This window comes from Cydia fagiglandana, chromosome 4, assembly GCF_963556715.1.
Source record: "Cydia fagiglandana chromosome 4, ilCydFagi1.1, whole genome shotgun sequence".
Taxonomy (NCBI): Eukaryota; Metazoa; Arthropoda; class Insecta; order Lepidoptera; family Tortricidae; genus Cydia; species Cydia fagiglandana.
Window position 1 is genome coordinate 21,654,226 of NC_085935.1, and position 27,025 is coordinate 21,681,250.

At 34.8% G+C, this 27,025-nt stretch overlaps 1 protein-coding gene across 1 annotated transcript in view; it reads right to left on the bottom strand.

Annotated features, from left to right (window-relative positions):
- LOC134664041 (nephrin) overlaps positions 1-27,025 on the bottom strand; it is a 586,846-nt gene that overhangs the window by 440,224 nt on the left and 119,597 nt on the right. The window lies entirely within an intron of this gene.

The window sequence follows — 27,025 nt, forward strand, 5'->3', positions numbered from 1 at the left end:
AATTTTGTGTTGAATGTTGGTAATAATTCACAGTTTTAGTATTTATTTATTTAAACTTTATTGCACAAAAGAAAACTTATCGTACAAAAGGCGGACTTATGCCAAAAGCATTCTCTACAAATTTACACTTCTCTTTTTCTGCTACTATCTTACAAGGCCTCTTTTATAGGGCGTCTCTACGTATTTTGTTTGCAAATTTATTTAGGTATTACACTCGCATTCTTATTTTTACCTGACTACGAGAAGAGTTATAATTGCAACAGATTTTAAAAAACTGTAATCGACACCTGAAATTAAATATTCGCAATTATTTACGAAAAAGAACACGGTCAGGTTAAAGTTTAATTAATTAAATATTTAATATTTCGGCTATACTGATTCCGTTCGTCTGACAAATGCCACTAATTACTGATGTCAAGATATATCGTATGAAAACAAAACGAACCGTGAATCAGAATAAATCATGACAATAATTCTTAATATTTTTACAGCTATAACTTTTTGTCGGCAACTTCGTGCCAAGGTCGCTTTCGTTTTAAAAAGGCCGAGCAAAGTAGAAACAATTTATGGTCATATCGATAAGATGCCTCAAGACGTGTGCTTGGCTGATCTTGATACGAAAAAAACCATTCCAGCAAGGACACATATATTAGGCGTGGGATTTGTAGTACAAGAAGTGCCCCGTCGACGTACTAGCTGTAAGGTTAGAAAAGCGGATACGCAGCACCTAGTCGCCGAGTCACCTGGGTGACCGGCCACTAAGTACGAATACGTCTAAATATAAACAGACATAGAAGTTTTTGTGGCATACCTAAACGAATGTTTGTGAAAATGAAACGTCGATAAATCTGGTATCGATAAGTCTGTAATGGATTAATAATTAAAAGGTGTAACTTCTTCTTTTTTAAATCTTACATTTCTTCTTAATTTTTAAAAACGCAAATCAATTACAAATTGGTACATAATTTCTTTAATATTATATTTATTTAGTGTACTTAAAATTAAAATGTATACTGTAGTATAATATACATTGCCAAAAAGAATAGAAAACTAACAATAAATGTATATGTCTGGATATAAACCATAGAAAGTCACAGTTGCCGTTGACTGAGTCACAGTGCATAGGGCACCGACTGTACATGTACAGTTGCCATTATAGACGCCTCTATTGTCAAGGCGTTAGAGTGAGTGTCCAGATACTTTTGAGCACATCAGCCGCTCCGATATCTGTTGATAACTGAACTAAAAACAATCTTAACTAATCAATAGTGGGCCATACCGGGTGTGGCCTGTAATACGAGCAAAAAATTTAACTGTAGGCTGTACTCCTCATACTGACCAACATTTGTTCAGCAACTTTCAAAAATAACTTTTGGTTTGATTTTTAATACACTTTAAAGTTTATTCTACGACGCAATGTATTGCGAATTTTGTTATGTTTAAGGCGTCACAAGCAACGTCAATCACAAATCATATGTCATGGCGACGGCGTCCATTGAAGATAATATTTATTTTGTATGAAAAATAGGAATTTTAAAAACAAAACTTCCGTGAGACACAGACATATTAAATATCTTAAGAACGGGTCACTCACCAAAAATAGGAAGTCTAAATACTTCATAATTTTTTAAAAGTTGTTGAACAAAAGTGTCACCGTTTAAGGAGTACAATCTATGTTTTAATTATTTGCTCTTATTACAGGCCACACCCGGTATATCTTTAGAATAAGGTTTACTAATTGTTAAACAAAAAATATCGGAAAGGCGTTTGAATGCTTAATGAAATAGTTTTTATAACGATTTGTGTAGTTAGGTATGTAATTATAATTATGTGTAGTGTAAATCATTACATGAAGGCTTAAACATAATTGAAAGAACGATACGGTTATAGCCCAGCCAATAATAATATTACACAGTATACCAAACTAGGAGGCCTATGTTCAGCAGTGGACGTCTTATGGCTGAGATGATGATGATGATACCAAACTATACATAGTACAAGTAACAAAGAAATATATAATTATTATTGGAACATTACAGGTAACGTTAACAATGTAGCCTGTAAAATTTAGTAAAAATACAATCCTGAGCAAATATTGTAAAATGAAATAAATCATTCAAAATGGAAACACTTACCTAAATTAAACAAATTAATTATTTTATTTGTATTGGAAATCACAGTGGGATCAACCAGTTCCAGAATATGTTTTTGTTTCAGTTCATATTTGTTTTATTCACCTCTTTAAATTAAAATATTTTCATGCGCCGAATATAGGGATATAAACATTTGAATAATTTCATACTTTATTTATATTTATTTAACGCACTTGCTCTGATGTTTGAACTATTTTTATTGCTTCATCATCATTGGCCTGTAACGCCTATTTGTAACATTCCATTTCTAACCGCAGCTGCACTACCGGTACTGAACGCGTCGCTGTCATTGTCAATTTCCATAGTAAAATTGACAGTAATGCAGCTGCGGTATGAAATGGAATGTAACCCTATGGCAGATGGTTCATTACAATTACCGAGTGAGGTACCAAGGTACCATTCGAATTCAGACTACACCAGCGCTATTGCAGTATTCCAGCGCGACATTACTGCCAACTGCATTGCTACCACAAACGTCAAAGATCCAGGCAGCAAGATCGATTTTGACATTTGTGGCAGAAATGTCCCGCTGAAATACTGACGCGGCGTACTGACGTAGTTTTAACCTGAACAGTACCTTTAGACACTTCAGTTCACGCTCGGTTCGGACGTTATCTAACGCTGAGGCCTTAAAATTCAAGAATTTACAATCTAGCAGTAAGTACTTTAGGTAAATATACGTAATTTTAATAATAAATGTCCTCTTATTATACTAAATGACTCCATTACATAGACTCACAGCCATTATATGAAAATTATTATCATTTATCATTATTAAATCAACAAAACAAGTATTTTTGAACAATACTCACAATAGTTAAATGAAACGACCTGTAGTAACCTCAGTCGGAACTCATGTAAAATGTATGGTATAATTCAAACTTGTCGATTAAAATAATCCCTAATGGGTGCAATTTTAGTTTGAAACTCACGTTAACGCAAGCAGGGTTGCGTGCGATGGTAAGTAGTTTCCGCAGTAAGTACCTATTGAACTACGCACCCGTTGTGTGTGATGTTTTAATTGTATACCGGGTGTGGCCTGTAACACGAGCAAATAAATAAAACATAGATTGTACCTCTCAAACGGTGACACTTTAGTTGAACAACTTTTAAAAATTATGAAGTATTTAGACTCCCTATTTTTCATACAAAATAAATATTATCTTCAATGGACGCCATTGCCACGCCATATCATTGTGATTGACGTTGCTTGTCACGCCTTAAACATAAAAAAAATCGCAATACATTGCGTCTTATAATCAACTTTAAAGTGTATTAAAAATGAAACAATAAGTTATTTTTAAAAGTCGCTGAACAAATGTTGGTCAGTATGAGGAGCACAGCCTACAGTTTCATTTTTTGCTCATATTACAGGCCACACCCGGTATAATAACCTTAGCAGGTTACTATTTTAGTAATATAAATTGCTATTTTCATATGATTGAAACGTACGATTTATCAGGAGTTTATAGTCAAAGTTAAAACACAAAGGCAAGGCTTACGACAAGATATCATGAACAAACAGTAGGCCACTAAGAAAAGACTGGATGACCTGGTTCGTGATGGCCTTTTGTGTCTCTGCTGTGATACTTTAGGTGACAGTCCATTTCCAACGACAGCTGCATTACTGTTCATTTTACTATGGAAATTGACCATAACAGCGACGCGTTCAGTACCGGTAGTGCCTTGAAACAAATAATCACAACTATATATAATATAGGTAAACATTTTTGATATAATATTTAGCATAATGGAAACTAACGAAGTCGGTTACCATTAAAGTGACATTCCATTTCCAACTGCAGCTGCAATACTGTTCATGTTCTATGGCAATTGACAATGACAGCGACGCGTTTCCATAGTAAAATGAACAGTATTGCAGCTGCAGTTGGAAATGGAATGCCACTCTTAAACTTTAACTATAAAGTAACTAAATAACACCCAACACCTTAACATTATAGGCATATTCACATATGTTATTAATAAAGCAACATGATGTACAATTTTATCGGATCTCGTGCTATATTAAAGGCATAATGTGCAATTGTATTACCAACCTGATGTTACATGAGGTTGTAGGATATCTGCTTAGTGTACGTTATAAAGTAAAAAAAATAGTTTCAAGACAAGGTAACATTTTTTGACATTTTGGATAGTTATGAAACCCGAGAAAAAGCACGCATGCTAGCTTCTCGTGCTTTGTTTTAAATGCATGAACACTAATTATTAAATTATATTTTCAGGTATGAAATGTATTTTAGCCCCTAGGATCGGTGATTGGTATTCATAACTCTTTCCTTGATTTTCCATGAATGTTCTCAGTAAAATTACTTTTAAATAGTTTAAGTTGGAATGAAATAAATATCCAATGAAGCGGTCTATTTTAACCAAGCAAACCACTAGCAAGTTGCTAATGATTTCGTTCCAGAACTGTCTACGGTAAAAACAACGATTAATACTAGGGAGGATTTTCATTTCTAAAGTTTCCTTTTTCATTGGGGAATTTACCGTCGAGAAATATTTTATGAGATTTTACAAAACACTTTAATAATAATTATTGAAATTGGACGTTGTTTACAAAACGTTTAAATATAATTAAAATTAATACTTTAAGAATAACAGTTATTAATTTAAATGGGAGACTTTGTGTAGATTAGAACGTTTTTTACGTAACTACATACATTCATTTACTAGTATGTTAGTTAAAATCGAATGTAATGCAATGTAACTTAATAAACGCATTACTGCAAAAGGGTTAAATCGGGTAGAATGACAAACATAATGCTTAAGTTTAAATTGATTTATTATATATTTATTAATTGATCCTGCTCGTCAAATTAACTAAGTATCATCGCCCACACTGTTAACTGTACTTCGGGGGACCTTATGCCTTTTTTAATAAGGTCCACCGACGAACAGTTAGATAGAAATGTTGCTGTTTGTACAACTTATGTTTACTACGGGTCTTATTATAAATAATAAAAACAGATTCTTTAAGTAAGAATATACAAAGTATTTAATTTAAAAGCAGGTATTATTGTTTTGCCCATTTCTGCTTTAAATTTAGGTATTTATTTTGTACTGCAACAATATTTCCTTGGATCCAGAGCGGGCAAAGTTCGGTGCATAATAATACATTTCGACGAACAACATTCAGCTTCGATTTGTTCGAGAGCGCTCTATTTTAACGGCTGGAGGTAACATTCTGTAGTAAACTTTGTTAAAATCCCTCTCCACAGAGTAATTTTGTTATGCCTGATCATACTCTGAGGAGTGAATATCAACTTTATACTGAACCAACCTACATAACCTACTACCTACTGAACAACAATGGACCCAACCCCGAAATTGAGAAAAAATCTACTGTTCTGTAAAAAACATTGACATAATTATTATGATTCACCGTTCACGGAAATATATAAGATTATAAATTGAATCTATATAAGAAGGTTTTTTCGGTGAATCTTGCAATTTTTCCTTTAATTTAAAGAAAATGAAGTATCATAACTCAGTTTTTAATTAAATACACACAATATTGCCAACTATTAAAAAAAACATGCCAAAAAATCTGCAGTGCACGAAAATAACAGTAAATGTTTACTGCAGACGTTATTTCGGAACAAAAGCACGGCTTCCTCATTTAAACAGAAACGTATAAGGTTTATTTAGCGACGTGCCATTTCATAAATGCAATCTGCATTGTGGCTGGCTCGCCGTGGCTCTGCTCTGCGTCGAGTTAAGAGGGAAGTTACTACCTAACAAAAGGTACTTTTTTCATATAATTTCCAATTCGGGAGAAAACGGTGTCCAATAACTATATATTAACATATCACTTTGATTTTGATGTCGATCGCTTCAGCATAATATATTCTCGGTTTATAGATTTCGCTTTTTTTTGTTATGCAAATTTTAAAAACGGATAACCTGTAAACCTAGTCTTTCATTGTGTCAATAACATACTAAAAAAATCATGGAGAATATTTAGATGAGGAATAACGTTTTCTCTTTTTGCATGGACGAGTAGGTACGTGCTATACTTCCCTCTTACGAATGCACTAGCTCTGCTGATGTCGAGTAAGAGACCAAGGCATTTACTACGAAGTTTGGGGTTTCGGTTTCAGCTGGTTTTCACATTAAAAACATGTTTCGGCAAAAAACTTTATTTTCGGTAGTATACGGCCGAAGTTTTGGTATGTAAAATGTAAATGTTAAAATTATGCCAAAATGTAAGTCATCCTTAAATGCAGTAGGCAGTAATGTTGCGCTGCAATGACTACAACTGCTAGACATGCATGTGTATTTAGGTTTATCAAATAAGTAGCGACCCGGCTTCGTACGGGTTAACAAAGAATCACTCTATCGATTTGGGAAAACCGTATGAAAAGCCGTTCAGTAATTGAGTTTATCGCCAACAAACACACAGACTGACCAAACTTGTCATAATATATACGGGTGGAGCACGACACAACAAGACCTAAATGAAATGGAAATCACACTTGAATTAACCGTCTGGACCCGTCTTAACAGCGCCTCATAACTATGTATATGACATTATGCTACTAATGTGTAACTTGAGTAATATCACGCGCCTATGGCCACATTACCGAGTCGGTGTTGCCAGGACCTCAGGGTAACCGCCGGTAATGGTAATTGTACCAAAAATGCCGCAAATTAACGCGAATGCTCATTACGCGCTAAGTAACGCAACAGGACGCTTTCATTATGGCGGGTGGAGGGCTAGCATGACTTGGTTTATATTTAATACTTAGTATAATTTGCAACATTTGCAAATGTGTTCAGTTGCATCCAGCAACGTTAAAAAAAATGTGTAACAAACATTTTACAAAGTTTATAGCTGAGGGAGAAGTTATGCAATACGATGGGGAAAATATTAACTCAAATTGGCAGCACAAAACTGGAAAAGAAATACATACAATCGGACAATTTCATAGGGTACAGATTAAAGAAATAGCAACAGCGGAGGAACAAAATCCCGATGATATTCTAAAATTATAAAATATAGTCATATTCCGTACAAAATATCAATATAAAATGGAGAAGAAAATCTTACCAAGCTTAGGCACTGGTCCCATCGCGAGCTAGTAAGCTATGAGCTATCGGCTATAAACACGAACAAAAGATAAGCACTTCCGTGTAAATAAAAGAGACACGGCGATATTTATAGCTCACCGCTGGGCGAGTAACTATAAATATCGCCGTGTCTCTTTTATTTACACGGGAGTGCTTATCTTTTGTTCGTGTTTATAGCCGATAGCTCATAGCTTACTAGCTCGCGGTGGGACCAGTGCCTTACGCTTAGTCCTATAGCGTATCGCTGTATCGATGCAGAATCCTATTTACTGTAACGTGCCTGTTAAACTTTTATTGTGAATAAAAATATTGTTATTGTTATTTGTGCGAGGATATATGACCACTGGTCATTGGTCATTGACCAGTGACAACATCGCGACTGTGTCACGGCTTTTTTGCGATTTCATCGCTAGGTACTAAAGATACCTCCCTTATACAAATAAGAAAAAAATATGAAGAACAATATGCAACGATATGGCCTCATCTCAGCATGCAATATTTTTGGGTGTAGCTTTTAGTTTTTTAATAAAAAGCTCTTAGTTTTTTTTTTTGTTGTTTTGTTATTACTTTCTTTACTAATTAACATAGTTTGTAAGATATTTATACTAACAACGTTATGGATCAATTATTTGAAATAAACGCCTTTTTTATTTTATATTTTATTTCTTAAAGAGTGCCTTACTGAGTTTGAAGCCATGCTAGAGCCCATCAACGCTCACTCCACGAAACCCGATCCCACGTGAGACTCGCCTTACCACCATTACCGCTTATTATATATTGCATTTGCTAATGCTCAGAAATGCGAAACACATTAACCGTTATTGCTTTCGCCGTCGTAACAGGATCACATTCATTCCTGTTTGGGATTCTGACGTTAAAGGTGATCTGGGTGACACTCGCTTAATAAAATATGTGTTTGTTTATTGGAGCTACTGCGAAGGTTAACGTAATGATGTTATTTCATATTTAGTTTTGTACGCGTAAAAGGAATGTGACACCAAAAAGGCGGGGTGAAGATGTAATATCAACATAATTATGTATAAATATTATAAAAGTATAGAAATTGGTGTATTATGGTTCCATTAGATGTTAATGTACTTATAACATAATACATTCTGAAATCAATCTCATTAAACTAATCATGCAACTGACTATATTATGTACGCACTCATAAAAGCAAGACAATAAGTGCTTACCAATATCAAATAGAATAATTGTATAAGTATAGGTATAAAGGCTTATAGTCATATTAAATTTTGTAGTCATTGTCACCTTTGGAAACAGGTTTAAATCTTTTAGAACACCATATGTCTTCATATTCTTTCACGGATATGTGTTAAAATTGTTAAATATCAAACGGTGTGCCATCTACTCAAGTATTAGGCCATTTGGCCGTACATTTGTACGGCGCCGTCTGTTAGAACATATTTTTTTATTGAATTTTTCGGTCAACGTTTCTTAGACTTTATTTACTATACAATTCATAGATCTTTGCCTATGAACACTTGTAAAGCAGGCCACTGACGAGCCTTCCAAATGGATGCCGTTACAATGGATTCATCCAAATGGACGGCATCCAAATATTAAACATTGTACGTTTTTGAATTCACGGACCGATTTTGGATTGCAGCCACGCTTTTTGGACTGTTTAAACTTATCATGGACAGAATCCAATGTTTCTCTTGCCGCACCTTAACTATTTTAGTTTACTAAAAATGCTTCTAAAATAGCAATTATAATTTACCATTGTTCCCTATAAAAAATTGTGCTGTCACACATACTCCAATTTATAATAATACACTTGTCAACACAGTAACTACCTATGTAATTACTCAACAACCACGTATTCTCAAACAAGGCGCGAGCAAGTTAACAAATTGCAAATCGCCAGTCTCCGAAAAGACGTAAGTGTAAGAATTTCGTATAAAAGTTAAGCATTTTTCTAATAAAATAGTCAACCGTCGAACAGGAACTGAGTGGCGTCTGAGAGCCTACTATTGCCGGTGCTAATTACACCTTTGAGACTGGGAATGAAGTAAATGCATTTCTTGTGAAAAGTGAAAGAATGGTCGTGTTGTATGTTTCTTTATGACACACGTCGTTCGTGAGGTAGGTACTAATTTTAACTCCTATCACGATTTTCATGTCCAGTCGCATTTGAACTCTGATTTCTTTCTACAATGTAAGCTTTGTACTAAAGTTGTTTAAGCAGCTTAAGAAGGATGAAACAAAACGCTAAAAGTATCTAGATATCTTTACAGTTGGTGCTCAAACGTATTTGCCACAGTCTAATTGTCTTTATTTTAAATTGTTTTTTTTTAACAGCTGGAAAATGGCAGATACTTTAAACGCGTACTCTATCTAGGGCCCTAGCTAAGATGATATTCGTTGATGGAAAACATCATAAACTTAAATATTTAATGGATGGAAATAGTCACGTCACTTTCGTAGCATCTGCCACCCTGATACGCTTTTGCTTTTCGTTTCCTTACGCTACTTTTAATGCTGACCTGTCTGACTTATAGAAACGACATCAAGTAGCCTCAGGATTTAACTAATTGCCTGAACGTTTTGTATCGTACAACACTTAACAAAGGTTCCGTAATAGATTGAACCACCATACTGTTAGGCGTAGATATACCTCCCCAGATCATGAATCTCGTAAAGCAAATTGTAAAGCACTTTACACGCTAGAGCAAATAACCCTTTTTAATTTTGAAGAATGTATACGTCAGATTTCATTACATCAAATTTAATTCACACGAGTAATTTTGCGAGGGCAGACCGCGTTGTCTCTTGACACCCCGTCCTCATGCAAATGTCTGCGGTCCCAACAGCTTTGTTCCCCTATTGTTTCCCCCACAATTGCTCTTTCATTCGTGTTCGCTCGTTTCTACCCGTTTCACGAACGTTACTTGCGAACTTTTTGTGCTCCATCGATTTCCGAAGTTAGCAAGTGCAGGATACAAAAGTTCGGGACCGAGCGGCGAATTTTAATATGAGAAAGTCGGTTGCAATTCCCTACGTTTCTGAATATATCGTACACATTTTTTAGTTTATTATGTCAATATTTTTAACTACATCTTTATGTCTTTCTAGTTTTGCTCAATGATCTTTTATCTTATGTTTATAGGTATCCTATGCTTACGTTTTTTGAAATAAGTACAAGGAAAATCGAATCTTCGAAACAAATATTTGTTTAGATTATTTCCTACTTGAATGTTGCTAAATAGAGTCAATTTATGTTGTTCTTAAATGTATAGCTCGTCAAGAATTTGAAACGGGTATTAATATTGTTTCCTTTGAACTAGAATTATTTCAAATATGTATTCTTGAGTATTCTGTAGAAATCAGATTGCCGAAGACAAAATATTTTAAGCATTGCTCTCTTTGTTTACAGTTTGGATAAATAAACTGTTAAATTAGCGATAACTCCTTTTAATAACCTTCAAACTAATTACGATTCGAACGAATTTGTCCGAAAAAAAAAACGATAAGTGTTTTGAGTTTTTTAAATTCAAATTCATGGAAGTAGTGTCAATAACTTAAACTAAAGCATAAGCAACATATTTACGAGTAAGTCATAAAAAAATAGGTAAGTACTAGAACAATTATCTCACGGACGATAACAAGACTAATAATTATGTTAGTATAACTATTCTGTGTCGAAAATGTAGAATCACGAATAAATAAAAAATCAAAAGTCAGTATCTCTGTATGATGCTCGATTAGCACCCTAAATTTCTTGTATTTGCATTCGGAACCCTCACAAATCACGCAATAAGTAGGTAACTATTCAAACGTCATGAGCAGCCTAAACCAACACTCCGTCAAAGTACAAAGCTTCGCAAAGCGACGGTCGTCCACACTAAACATACCGCAGACATTTTATGTTTTTAAAACGAAAAGTGGCAGTCATTTTATCGTAAGAACGTTGTCCTCCTCTACTTTTGATGCCGGGTTATGACGTTATGCTAAGGTTTTTTACTACGTTTTACCTACTACCATATTGTCATACCCTTATGCGTTTTTACCCGAATATTTTTTTATAGATTTAAAAATATTATTAGTGTAAAATTAACACATAACACACAAACACAAAATAATTTTAAATGAAAAAAAACCTAAATATAATGTAATGCCGCCATTCCATTGAGCAAATTTTCGTGAAAATTATTAAACTTTTTGTTTTTAGGACACAGGAAACCTAAAGTTACATTTTAACCAACTTCGGAAAGCAAGGAGGTTTCTTTACGAAAAAACTGTTGTAAAATGATTTTCTTAGTTTTCTTAAGAATAAAAAAAATTGGGTTTTATTATACTACCTATAAAAAACTACAATTTACTGGTATTTGCTGATGTCATAATAAACGTCGTATTTTTATAAAAAAAGGACATTTATCAATGCTGACATTGTTTGTCATTGCAAATGACACGCAGGAGTTAGCTTGATTATTAGTCCGAGTTTTCAAAGCTACGCTATAGCCAAAAAATATTTGAATACAGGCGTCGCACAAAGTGACATCCATTCAGTATATTTGTCTATGTAATGTAGTTTCACTTAAGTAGTGATCCGAGCTCTCTACTAACGAGATTGCTTGTTACTCCCAGCCATTTTGTTTTATGCTTTAATTAGACAGGTATCATTAAAGATGAGTGTAAAATATTAGCAGTGTAAGGAAATATTAGTAATGTAAGGCGACTCTGGGCTATTAAAATTAATTTTCACATTTGGGTGGCTCTTTTTTTGTCAAGTATAACTACTGTCAACCAATTTGATTCCTAGGCCATAGAACCATTTCAAAATGAATTTGTTTATCGTCTACGACAGTGATGGTATAATATGTCAGAGTTTCCTTTGCCTTAAAATTCCCGTCAGTCCGGGGCATGATCAATTGATCATAAAACATAACTATGCCACGATTTTTCAACAAAGTACACTTCATCTACAAAACTACCATTACCTAAAATGATATTTAATAACGGAGTATTCACAAATTCTTCTTTATTTCCCAATAACCGATTAACCTTAATAAGATTCCAAACATATCCGGAACCGAAGGGCACCGTCAACAGAAAACAAACATGAACCGGCTCCGTGTATGATTGTTTATCAAATCAGGAACATCAATAAGTCCTTGATGTTTTCCGTATGTAAATAACTCGGAGGGGTTGTCGGTAGCGTGGGACGAAAGATTTAGCCGGGTTTTGTTTCGATTGAAAGTTACAAGTCGAAGCTGATGTAGGTTTGTTCTTCGTCTGTCCTGACATCAGTCACGCGTATACAGCGCTATTGTAAATCTGTGCGTTTTTGAAAAGTACTGACCGTGTGTGTCAGCTACGCTTGACATAAATGAGGATTTATCTACAGGAGAAGACTAAAAACCAATCTTGTCTTGACGAGTAGGTGTCAAATCGCTGCATGCCAAAGGTTATAAGGTGAAAAACAACGTGTTCCGCTGGCAAACAAATTTTTTGGTAAAAGTTATGATTCATTCCAGCAAGTCCGTTGACTGTACTATTAAAGAAACATTGCTGACATAACAGCCTTCACGGAATACACCTTCTGTCCATCTCTTAGGTGTAGCTACTAAAGTTAGAGGAGTGTTAGTATGGAAAATTTAAGAGTGTTAGATAAAATAATCAACATTCTAGCATTTTACGATGTAATATAGGTAAAGCGTTAAATACGCAACGACATACTGATAGAATTATTCTATGAGTAGGTACTGGCATAGGTACATAGTAAAAAACTGTTTAAAATTTATGAACTCTATTTCGGCCGCATGTAAATTCAGGTTTGCATAATCGCTGGCTTAATTCCGGCCGCCGAATGAATCCTCGTCAAAATATGCCACAGCCAAGCGACGCAACGTGTCACACTGAAATGTGGCTATTTGTTTGATATAACAAAGGTAACTAAAACTAAATATAGGATTTTGTCCTAAATATTGAAGTACTTAAATCTCCCTCCTAATACTACTTACCTATCAAATGCAAAAGTAGCTATTCTATCTGTTACGTCTTCTCGTTTTTTCCAACAGAAGAACCGTTTATGAGAAAATTGGTATGGAGATAGAGGCCCGAGAAGGGAAATAGGATATATATTTTTTCATTATCACATTATAAACGTTCATCAAATATATCATCATCCCACGCAAATGAAGCCGCAGCCAGAAGTTAGCACTTAAATAAAGACAAACTTTAAATATACCTTTCTTGTACATTATGATATAAATCCAGTTCAGATTCACAACTTGATATATTACAATCAGTTTAAATGTCACCTAAGATACGTATAAGACCAACCTTCCTTAAGACTCATTAAACACAAACATACTTACATGTTTGTGCTTGTGCAACAGACCAGATAGCTCACGTATTTATTCGAAAATTGCTTGACATGTTTCACTACATAAAATAAATAACGAAGAGCTTCAACGAACCACAATCCAAAATATTATACCAAATCGAATTATACCCACAATAGTTAAACATGAGTACCGGAGGCCAAAAGTTCAGTCAGTCACTCGAGTCAAGTATCGACCGGGCGAGGATCAGGTACGGTCCCCCTTACGAACCCCACTCGCCAGAACGTCACATCATAAAGAGGAAACCTGTAACTTACGTCCCTTTTCCGTTGAAGGGTGAAACTAGTTATTTTATCTCCAAGCCTTTGTGGCCTTTGCTCGAAGAATTTGTACTAAGATTTATGGAGTTGTAGTGCTTTGCCTTATGGCTTTGTCCGTGATCGGTTTCCTTTACCAGGTTTTATTTTTCGTGAGATAACGATGTTCGGTTTTTTAGGATTTCGATAAATCTTATGAGTTTAGATCGCTTTGTAGGCGTTTTGTAAACGCTGTGTTATCAATGTTATTTACAGTACAGCCCAAAATTTTTCAATTTTTATTTTTGATTATTTAACAAAGTTTCGCGTTTGTGTATCTAAGCCAAAGGAGAATATTTTGAAGATAGGTAATATGTTGTTTCAGTTAAATGATAGTATGTTGTTTTGATTTTTAATGTAATTTTAAAGTGCGTGTAACGTGCAAATAAGAAAATGCTTGTTAAATTTATTTGTCACATATTTTGAGCCATCCCGTAACACATCAATAAATAAACTATTTGAGGTGCCGTAAATAATAATTAAAAAAAAATATTTTTAAGTTACATCACGCCCTATATACCTAAGTCCCTACTTATACGTGAAAATTGAATTCTCGAAACCAACCAATTTACACATTTTATAAAAATGTTCCCTACTTTATGTAAATATATAAAAAACGTAAAGAATTATATCATTCACCTTTACAAGTAAATGTTAAAAGCACAATGACACAGATCGCTGGTGCTAGTAATAACTATTTTATAGTCACTTCAAATTAATAAAGCAAATATCCCTTTAATGTAAATAAAAACTGGCACGTGTCAAGAATAAAACGAAAATGGATGGCTTTTCCTAAATTAGGTAAAGTATTCTCGGGTATAAAAGTACTTAAGTATTAAAATTTTACTTAAATTATCAATTTACCAAAGTGCTTAAGTAAGGCTGAAATTGGTGCTCCGGTTTTTTAAAAAATATGTAAAGTACCTATTTATTAAAGATAGATATAAAATAATTGTAATTGTATTTTTTTTTGCTAGAATCATGGTTACCACAGATGTAACATCGAAATATTCCAGCATAATTCTCCCGACTTACTACGTGCAAATTTTACTAAAAATAAGTAATTACTAACAAGCATGATGATGATGATGATTTAAGAAGATTACTTTTAAGAATTCCTTAACTGAGTAAAAGCACCACTGCCCTTTCAAATTAAGTTCTTTTTGCATAAACTGTTATAATCCATTCCGTTATTTGTTTTATTATGTCATCATCACTGGCCTGTAACATTTATAAGATGATGGTTTATACAGCGTCCATAAGAGTGCACTTCCGCAAATGACTAGTAAGTCCAATGCGAGAGCGGCAGCCGAGACCGCAAAGCTTTAGTACCTATATCGTTATGGAGTAAACTGGCAAGGCGGTTCAAGCGTGAAAATGTAACAGACAGATGTATTTTCACATTTGTTATATTAGTAGAGATTTATATGCCGACAAATATATTGCAAAGGTACAATATGATAATAATAAATACGTTATTCATTAAAATATGTTCATAAGTGATTATAATTTTAAACACATTCCCAGTTAATCATTATCAAAAATTTTACTGAAGCATTAATTTTAAATAATTAATTAACCAATTGGTATTTATTATTACCTACTTACTCGTACATTCTTTTTTTTATTATAAAATCTCCTTGTATTTTATTCTCGCATAATTAAAATTAAATAATCTACCTATATTATATTTAAGGTGCTCCGGAAATGGAAGTCGGCTATTGTGTTATTTTTGTATCAGTAATAATTTTTAACAAAAACAGTTCGAAGTAATGTACAGGTAAACATTAATCAATGGAAAGAAAATACAGTTAGGTGACAATCACTTGTATAATAAATAAAAAATATAATCATATATAAGTATAACCAATAACGTAAAAACAGTGCTGATCATTAATAGCACACAGCAATCAAGGGGCATAAGCGGACGGCCCGCCACTTGGTGGTAGGTACACTGACGAAAGGGACCTAAAAACTCTGAATATCTCATTGTTGACAACCTAGGACAGACCGGCCTGGCGCAAACGGACAAGAAGGCCCGACCCCAAATGAAATTGGGATTAAGGGCAGGAAGAAGAAGCAAAATACTTGTATAATCACTGGAGGCTTTGTTAGCTTCTTGTTCCGTACCTATATGATAGTTTATAAGTTTTTTTAAATATTAATTTCGTGTAAAGTTTATTAACAAAAATAAACTTGATATTTATACCAATTTATAATTTTATTAAAGTAGTTTTCCTTTGTTTCCTATTTTAATGTGTTTTCATTTAATTATTTGCGAATAATTGTTCAATTCACTGTTGGGGCCCTAGGGTAAATACTTTAAGCGATAGACAGCCGATAGCCATTAAAAGCCATTACATTTAGCTACAATAAAACTCTTTCACCGCAGCATTTATAGCCGTTGTAAATTTTTAACGGCGAGTAATCACTCGATTACAGCCAAATGGGCTTTGTTTAAGCAATTTTGTTATATTAATTACGTGGACCCAAATTACAGTTTCTAAGTGCTTTCCTAAACTTTGCAATTCTTGATTACGGGCACGATCGCTATAAAGTTATTTAGCGATCGCTCGTAATTACGCTTGGACTTGAGCTGTAATTTGTTACTTAACCTGTGCTTAAGTCGGTCTGTTTGGGGGTTTTCGTGGCTTTAACTTAGGTTTTGGTTGAGCTAATCTTTGGGGGATTTAGTTGATAGGAGGATTAGTTGTTCATTTGTTACTGCGTGTAGCTTTGGTTTGTTGCACGGTGATTTAAGTGTAGTCAAAAGTGCAAACGGGTAGCAATCGCTGCAATCTTGACCAACTATGTTACTGAGTAACCTTTTTTGCATCTGTTGATTTGAAATGAAATAATATTGTCAATAAAACCAATGTTCAAAGACGAAAAGGATATACAAGGTGTAACATGAGGAAACCGAATAATTTTAACAGCGTATTCCTGATCATATTTAGAGACAAAAATGTCCTATAAACTTTTTTGATATTCGCCTAGTTTCAGAGATATTATTAATTTAAAAAAAACAAGTTTTTATTGTTACATAGTGTAAAAGGCCTTTTTGATGGTGATGTTGCTGCTATGGGACGTAGTCTAAATATCCTTATTGATAGATGTCAAAAAGTGACAAGTAACACTTTGCAAAAAGTAGGTTCTTCGAAAAAAAAATGTAAAAATCAATTTTAAGTGACAAGTTTGCCAATAACATTTATTTTTTATGTACAAATACACTCAAAAAATTGAAAAAACGAAACAAAAAATAATTTTTTTTTTGGCGAGATTGGCCAAAGCTCATATTAATTTTTTTTACTTCTTTTGACCTCAGAAATGCGTGGTTAAAATTATTCGGTTTACTCATGTTACACCGTGTATATTATAAGTTATGGGTGTTAAAAAACACTGAAAGTAAGAATATGTCACGTAACCAATAAAGCGACATCGTTTTACAATACTTTTGTTAAATTGACAACAACCCTCAGCACGAGAATGAAATTATCACGAAACAAACGACCGGTTTTTTTCCAACTGTATTAATTAGAATATATGTTGACTCTGAGTTTGTCTAATCTAAGTAAACCTGCCTATCTTTTTCGGCTGAAAGTTCAGTTCCGTCGTCGTCTCCCTTTGTGCGGTACATGTGGTCTACTCCCTCAACTATTTACTCACTTGTGAAATTGCGCTCAAATTAATCCGCCATGTGCACTGCTCTGTCCCTAATTTGTTCAAAATGTTACACTGTTTATAATTCAGAACTTGTGCGTCAGTGGAGCGGCTATTTTTGGGTGCCGGGCGGTCAAACTTCTAAGTTTATTTTAGAGGAACCTTGTTTAATTGCTGACTGTTGCTTGTTTCATAAATAATCACGATGGAAATCAGTTTACATAATAGGTTTGATTTTGAGGGGGGAAGTCGGAAATAGAAACTGAAAATTTAAGTTTAGGAAGGGCCGGAATATTCAGTGAATTGTGTACGTACTCGTAGGTACCTACTTATTGAATAGAGACATATTTTCTATTTACGTATAGTAGGTAGGTACTTACGGTTTAATTAAAGGACTAGAGTTCAGAACCCCTAAATCCCATACCCCATACTTACCCCAACCCCATAGAACCCCACGGTATAGATATTTCATGCGATAGCGTGACAAGCGTTCGCATTTGCGTTATATCTATAATTTTTGCATGAGATTTTGAACAGCGCGCCAAGCGGGACGTTTTGGAAACTTATAATCCCATACAAAATGACAATTAATACAAACGCGTACGCCACGTTACGCTATCGAATGAAATGTACACTAGGGGAATGGAAACAAAATATAATTATATTCGTTCTCAACAAATACATGCACTTATTATTTTGTGAACCCGTAACCTTAGTGTCACTATCCAATTTCATTTTTTTCTTGAACACATTACGACAGTACAATTTATTTAGATAAGCCAAGCAGTTACAGTAAATTCGCCTTTAACTATTTTTGTATACAACCGTCGGTTGCAACCAAGCATACGGCCCGCCTGAAGATAAGCAGTCACCGTAGCCTATGGACGCCTGCAACTCCAGTAACTTTACAATACGTACAATCATTACCAGCAAATTGTCTTCCTTACAACAATGCAAGCTGTTAAACAATATTCTTCTTACATTTCTATGGACTGAATAATTATTGCCTAAACAAATTCCAATTAAGATGAGTAAGCTATTTCGTCCGCTTGAGTTCCCAGCATTTTTGCTCAAGTATTTTTAATAATGTCTAGCTCATCAGAAGATGACAGTTTTCTTGTTAAGTAATAAAAGTGCCTAGAATCAATTTATTATTATTACGAAACTGAATTACCTACTAACGGCCATTTTGTTTTTAATCTTTCTCGTTTTTCTGGAAACAGCAGATAAAACCTAACCCCCTTATTCATAAACGCGCTACAAAGCCTCAATTACCTACCCAATGGTAACATTCCATTTTTAACCGCAGCTGCACTACCGGTACTGAACGCGTCGCTGTCATTCGGCTCGATTCTGAAAATGTATTAGATCTCTGCTAGACCTCAACAAGTTACGATATGGATAATTTAAAGATATTTGTAAGATAGATATGTAAAATTTGACGTTTCCGCGATTCTCGAGGCCCTCTTGAACGATTTAGACAAGTTATGACTTAGATATCCAAGTCACATCTAGTCGATATCTATATCGTTTCTAGATCTTGTGATTAACTCGTTTCCCGAATACGCGTGATTGTCAATTTCCATAGTAAAATTGACAGTAGTGCAGCTGTCGTTGGAAATGGAATTGTACCTTAATAATCGTTTCTCTTTTATCCGTCATTTCGACTTATGTATTACAAATAGAAAGGAATAAAACATTATTTAACTAAATCAGGCCCGTAAAATTGTATGAATAAGGGGGTTAATGTTTCTGATGTTTAGCCGAACTACTTAAATACATTTTATTTCCATTTTCTGCAAAGTGAGGTTTACCACGACATTTTTATTGCAAAATATGCACATTATAAAATTAAAATAAAGTTTATTCTTCATATGAATAAGACTGATACATATATTATTTAAAATTAAAATAATTATGCTCGTAGATTTCAAGGATCCTTTCAAGAGTTTAAGTATTAGACTCACTGTTATTCGAGCAAATTATCAAAACAGAGATACTGGAAAATTTGTGTAATTACCTACCCGATATATATATCTGAGACAAAAGGTCTCCAGACTTGACCTCAGGTCTCAAGTATGTCCAATGATTTATAAAACAATTTTAATACCAAATGAACGACATTTGACCTATGTCTCCGAGGGCTGGTGATTAATGTATTGAGTCTTAGATACAGCCTTATTTATCAAGTAGTACTTTAATATATTTTATAGTACTTTAATAAAGTGAATTATCTTAAGTTTTCAGTATAGTTTTGTACTAATCTACAGAAGTTTTCCAGTTTATTTTTGATTGAATACACGATTAATAAAAGTGATTTTTATTTGCGTAAATCAAATGATGTTTCAGTGATAATACAATTTCTTTTTATTATTTAATATTACCTGTTATGTGACGGACAGACAACATAAGCTGACGCGGATTTGCCAGCGCGTGTTAGGTACGAGAACTAATCGTGGGAGTAGAATTTTTCCGCGCCCCGGGCCCTAATTATAAAGTCAATGTCGAGAGTAAACTTCATTCAAATCTTTCTTCAAAACAGCTTGGAGGCAAATGGTTGTTTTTATTCAATTTCACTTTAATCGAGCTTTTTACGTGGCCAGCAGCGTAATTGAAAAATGTTATCATTAAAAACGGACCTTTAATTGTATACAATGAATGTCAAATTAAATGAAAGATCATCAGGATGAGAGGGAATGTTTTGTTCAAGGGTGGTTTAACTTTTTCTTGTTGTTATTATATCCCGTTGTCCAAGGGCTAATAGTCGCAGTTTGTTTGAAGAAGTATAGAACCTACCACCATACCAACCAACCAAGCCAACCAACCAACCAAGGTATGCTTTTAGTTTCAGCAATCGCTACTTTGACGAGGAAATTACCAATTGTGTACTGTTTTAGAAAAAAACGTATCGAAAGATGACAGTAAATTTAATGCGAATACAAAATTGACTGTGACAATAAGCTTCTATCTAGTCAATTCTCTTTTTCCATAGTCAAGGAACATCCTCTTTTCTTTCCATAAATCTAATTACTGTACATTTTATATAAGCATTCTTCTTGTACACCGTCGACTGAAAGCTGGCCGTGTTCTTTGTCAGTGAAATAACCGGCCCTCGCTATCGAAAATGAATTCTTTTTAAACATCTCTAAAAGCCTGCATATTCCGTCGCTCTAACGAAATTGCATTTTGATTGCGGCCAGTCTCACGTGGCTGGTCGCAATCATTTGATATTATTGTGTTTTATTACAGACATATTAAATTCCGGTTTGCTCGAAAATGTCTCCTTCAATTTCATCTCAAGCAAATTGGATTACTGGTGCGGAAATTAGGGTTTTATTGTTTTTTGGTGTTTTCTTGAATATTGTGGAAATTTAGACGAATTTGAATGAAAATGTTAGTTAATGAAGATAGACAGATAAACCAATTTGAACGCACACTGACATCAAAATGGTATCTAATATATTATGTGTTGGAGCGAGCGAGACGCGCGATATATGAATGAAAATCTTTATTTCAGGCAACTAGTGGCCCATACATAAATACCTTAAAACTAGCATACATATTATAAAAATATATTTTAAAACTAAACACTACAAATCACATTATGGCTGCGATGCATTACGCAACCCCGCAGTGTCAGGAAGCCAGCCGCGGAACCGCCGAAACTTGACACCCTTCGGCCAAAACTCCTCCTAAACGACAAAATCTCGATCTCGATATATAAACGACATCACTAACATGATTTAGATACATAATTATATATCGGCCCGAGTATGTTAAATAACTATAAACTAAAAGAAACGCCATACCTTAAAAAAATGACAATGCCAATCAGTTTCCTTAGGCCCACTTGCACCATTCCACTAAATCGGGATTAGCCGGTTAAACCTGGAGTTACCATGGTTACCAGTACAATTTGACACCGCTTAACTCCGGGTTAGTGGCATGGTGCAAGTGGGCCTTCGACGTGAGCCATACCCCGAAGTTAACGGAGTTTAAAAAAAAACACCGTGTATGCAAAAAAATTAACTAAGCCCTCCAGTATCCAATGCCGCAAACGAACCGGTCTCTTCGTCTAACGTCGTCTTCAGCTAACATCATTACCTCACTACCACCTGTTCACAACGGTACCAAGTAGTCCTTGAACAATCTTATACAGTATACGAGAGAGACGATGCTGCCATTTATACCTAAACAACTTGTAACAAATGAATCAAATAACAAATCAAAAAATTTGCAACTTCCTCATCCACTTACATTAACTAATAATGTTCTTGCACGCCTCAACAATTCAAGTCCTATTTAAAGTGTCGCATTTATTTATGCGACTCAAACAGCTTTGAAAGTATTTAAGTATTCTTTTTTAACCGCTCGGATTTCCCGCAGTTTCCGCGGACATTCATTATGGACGTTCGTTTTTAAGTCACCCTGGATCTTCTTTGTTTTATGAACTGCTACAGTTTTCATTTAGAGCACGTGAATTATTGTCTTTGAGGAGCTTTTATTCGATAACCACATTATCCACGAGTGCCCAAAAAATAAAGTAGATACATACTCTCTTACTACCTCTCTCTCCTCTTCCTTTTCCCTCTCTCTTCTCTCTTTTTCTTTCTTTTTTAAGTTTTCTTAGTAGATACTTCTCTGGATTTACTTAAGCTATGCGAAAACGCAGCCCATTAAATGAAGAATCTAGATATTTTTACTAGCATATTTGTAAAATAATATATTTAAAACTGAAAGTACGGATGCACTCGGAGTATAAGTGTAGAGCGTGTCCTGTCACTCCGAGTAACGACAGAGATTCGCCGACACGACGTTTTGAGGTGAATCCGCTTGCTCTCGTCAGTAGCATTTTATTAACTCATATGCGGGCCAGACGGGATACTTTCGTGTTCCATAATTTCACTTGCACTTATTTTATTTGCTTAAATTTGCCTGTTTATCTGAATCAACTGTCAGTACACAGACATTTTATTGAGAACGCTTACTTATCACACAGCGTGACGCTACCTTCCTCTACCTACCATTAATATTTATTTTTATCTAATGCCATTTTAGAAAACCTTTAGAATGTCAGTAAAAAGCGAGCAATTCTAATTTAATTTAGTAGAAAGCGGGAGTTTAAGTGCTCACATTCAATCTTAATATGATCAGCGGCGGGGTGATCGCGCGATGCGACTCCATCTATCAGCTTCGAGGCTCGTTTAGCTTTCCGTTCGATAGCCTTTTTTTGCGTTATACGAAATATAGAACTCCTGTTTGAATTGAGATCTGACATTATTATTTAATGGCCGACTAAGGTCTACATCCCAGTTTCTTTGAGCATGCTCCTATGTGCGCATGCTGTCCTCTAGTGGTCGCATTTGTCAATCGATTCTCGTTTAAAAAAATCAGTGTTCAGATTTTTTGATGTAGGGTTATGGGGGTCCTCGAGGTCTACAACTCACATGCAGGCAGTCATAACAACTAAATATTTCCTGTATACAGCGATTCAATATAGGAATAGGAATAGGAGAAGACACTTTATGTATATTCCAGTAGATTTCATCCGTACCACGTAATAAGTGAATTGTTGCGCGTATTATGGACATCCAATAATAAAGTCAAGTCCATATCAAATAAAAATGGGATCATAAAAACGACTCTTCGGGATTTGTAATTTGATTGTAAAGAAAAAAATTACACGTTGTGAAACTTGTCGCGCGAGTGCTAACAATATTTGAGTTAAACCGTAATACTTATACTGTCGCATAGTAAAAAGTCGCCTGACATGACAAGTTAAAACATCGCCAACAAGACAAATATCGTTAGTAATATCGCAGCTATATCGCTTCGCGTGCGTATACCACGGAGTCATGTTTGTCGCTATCAGTGTCGCGTGTCGCGTTGTTTGCAGGGGAGTGATTAAAGTGCCGAGTAATTATTATTTAGTGGGTAATCGGGCCGCCTGTAATGTAAGGGCGGGGCGCTTGTGTTACCGGATAAGTTTTCGGATACAGGCTGTTATGTGGTAATTTATTTTTGGATTTCATTTATTTGTCACATGGTTATTATGCAGAGCTTTTGCTCATGGACAAACACAACTATTTTAATCATATTCCACATGTTACATACTGACTGAGTTACAGTATGAATGTGCATTGTATTTAAATTATACATAACGTTGTGGCGTTATCTGAATGGGATAATTTATCAACAAGTACTAGCCATACCTATCATGTATATTGTCATTACAATACGCGCTCATACATTTATTTTGTAACATCTTAGAAATATTTAAACTAGCGAGAAAACTATTCCTGCCTGTGACAACAAATATAGTAGCGAAAATTTGTTTGTCAGGATATATTATGTATACATAATATGTAAAATATGTTGATTAATAAGTTGGTTGGTAAAAATCGCGATGAGTTGAGAACCTCCTACTTCGGAAATTCGGAATATAGATGTCGGTTAAAAACCTATGATACTTCGACATTTTGAAGTCTGTAAGTACTACTCTGTTAACAGATGCCGCGTAATGTCGCAAGTTTATGCTTGCATATGGGTGCTATCGATTGACAAAAAGATACCTATTGAATTACCATACGAATGTTAAGCTCAAACTGTTATCTCGCCGACACTGGCGACGCACCCTGCCGCGGTGTAATCAACTAATTGCTATAAGATCCGACAATATTGCGAAACTTGGTATTTATCGCGGCATTACACGAGCAATAACCGTTTCAAACAATTAACCGTCTACGACTTCATTTTTGTTTCAACTTCGCGAGTTTAGTTCCTAAGTAGAACTTGCTAGTTTTCAGTTAGCGGGAAGTTTCCTTAACTAGTAGGCATAACGCTATGTGGCGTTTTTGGTATAAAATAATGTTCCTTGAATAAAATTGGGTTAGCGTGAGACTTTTAATGAAAAGTTCTACGACTGTTTCAAGTTACGTACTTAATAGATTTTATTAGGTTTTATAATTTGTTTTAGAGCGCAATATGTTGTAAAGCGAGTAACATATTTGTGCACATCAGATCTCAGGTCAGTTCTTTGGTACATAAAGTTTGTTGTCCAGGTTTATATCTAGATATAAATTAGCTCCAATCAAAATTTCTTTTCACCTTAACCCGTTTCACCCATAAACTGGAAATATCCTCCATATACTTGTATTCAAAAGTGTGTGTGTACGTTACACACACACTTTTGAATTAAAAAAAATATAAACCACTTCTCGTAATCCTAGCTTGGTTCTCGTGAGCAATAGCATCCTTGGCATTCCGCACCAGCACAGCATTCTTCTAAAGAGCGTATGTTATCCCAACATAAGGCCTTCTTGCTAATACTGCACTTCCTACATTACTTGTGCTCGTCGCACTGAATTTTATTGCATGCCCTGGTATTTACCGCCAGGTCCGAACAGATGTTGAGAATTTTACAGGATGGAGAGTTATTCTGATTTTAAAAATAATATAATAATATTCTTAGGTAGGTATTAGATTACCATTTCGAATGCTTCCTCTGAGTTTCAAATCACGTATCAAGGTATGTCTTCATTTATCGCTTTATCATTGGTCTAGTTTATTTTGTCTGCTGGGGCAATAACTACCTTCTTCAAAATATGATTAATAGAATAGAATAGAATAGAAATAATTTTATTCGTAAGCACAAACACAAAATAAAAACTTATACTGAACAGAGAAACATAAAAAAGAGAAAGTGCCACGAAATGGTCTCATCTCAGCATGTTGCTGGCGACTTCCAGCGCTGATCTTCCGATAAGACCATCCGGTGAAACAATCACGACAGGTAACATGAATAACAAGAGAATTAATATATATATAAACAATAACAACAAAATTAATACATACAAAAGACAAAGATAGTAATTAGAATACAAAAGACAAAGATAGCAATTAGTCAAGAATACATTACAATAAATTACTATGTATGGTTTTACTACGTACAATACAGCTGTTACATTATCAGGTCAAACTCATCTTGGCCGTACATTACATCTAGCGCCATGCGGCAGCTGCGCAAACTAAACTAAAATGACAAATAAAACAGGTCGATTTGTTACGAACAAAACCAATTTAAGCAATATTTTAGCAGTTTAAGCAATATTTTGTAAAGATTTCATTCGACGTCCCACCTAACATGGCGATCCTGCCATGTTGTGTTAAGTTGTAGGAGCAATTAAACAAGTGAATGCTAATTAAAGACTAAAATTTTATTCAATAATCACGTAATTTATAGCTTCAATAACTAATAATTTTTAAGAAAAAAAAACCGACTTCTATGGGGGCCGGTGAAAGATTATTGTAGATGGTATAGGTATACTATGTAGAAAAGGAGGTAAAACTACCCACTTTTCTACTAGCATTTCGCTTCTGTAAGGGTCGTAGTTCTAGCCTAACCTAACCCACTTCTCTGATAGCAGTTCGGTTCTGTGAGGATCGCAGTTCAAACCTAACCTAACCCACTTAACGGCGCATGCGGTGCGGTGTACGGGGGTTTAAGCGGGAGGGGCTAGTAAGATTGGCATCATCATACTTATATACTTACACATTTTATGGTAGGTAATCATAGTGGTTTATTTAGTTAAGGTATCATAGTGGTTTTCCGGGTCAAGGTCCGGGTCTGAGTCCGGGTCCGAGCCCGGGTCCGAGTCCAGGTCCGGTCCGGATCCGAACCGGATCCGGGTATGAGTCCGGTTCTGGGTCCGAGTCCGGGTCCCAGTCCAAGTCAAAGTCGAAATTCGTAATCACCAAATGTGTACTATGCGTTGTTGAAGAGTTCTATTCTGGTCATCATCAGCAGTTCCATTTCATCTAATGCGACAGTTTTGAATGTAAATGCTTGATTTTATGATGAAAATACAAAAAAATCTATGCGTATGCCTTTAATATTTGAGGAGTTCCCTCGATTCCTTATGGATCCCATCATCAGAACTCGAGCTTGACAAAAATGTGGCTTAAAAATTTAACTTGCTTAACAAACATATTGACAAAATTTGTAACCGAGCCTATAAAAATCTAGGTATGATACTACGAATGGGTAAACCCTTTAGACGCCCCTGCACTCTTAAAATACTATTTTATTCTTACGTCAGAAGTATTCTTGAGTTCGGGTCTGTGATCTGGTGTCCTCAATACCATGTCCATATTAATCGCCTAGAAAGAATACAAAATGTTTTTTTGAGAGCACTTTGTTACAGAACCGGTACTCCTCTGGAATCATCAGCCAAGTCAGCCAAACATTTCAATATGATTTCCCTTTATAATAGAAGACTCTTCTTAGACACAATTTTCTTCTTCAAAATCTTAAAAAATGAAATTAATTGTCCAAATTTGCTACAAAATATTATGTTTAATGTACCGCATCGCTCCTTACGTCCTCGTAATTTGTTTTATGTGAGTTTCGCACGAACTAATTATTCTAGACATACTTTTTTCAAACGAGTATCAA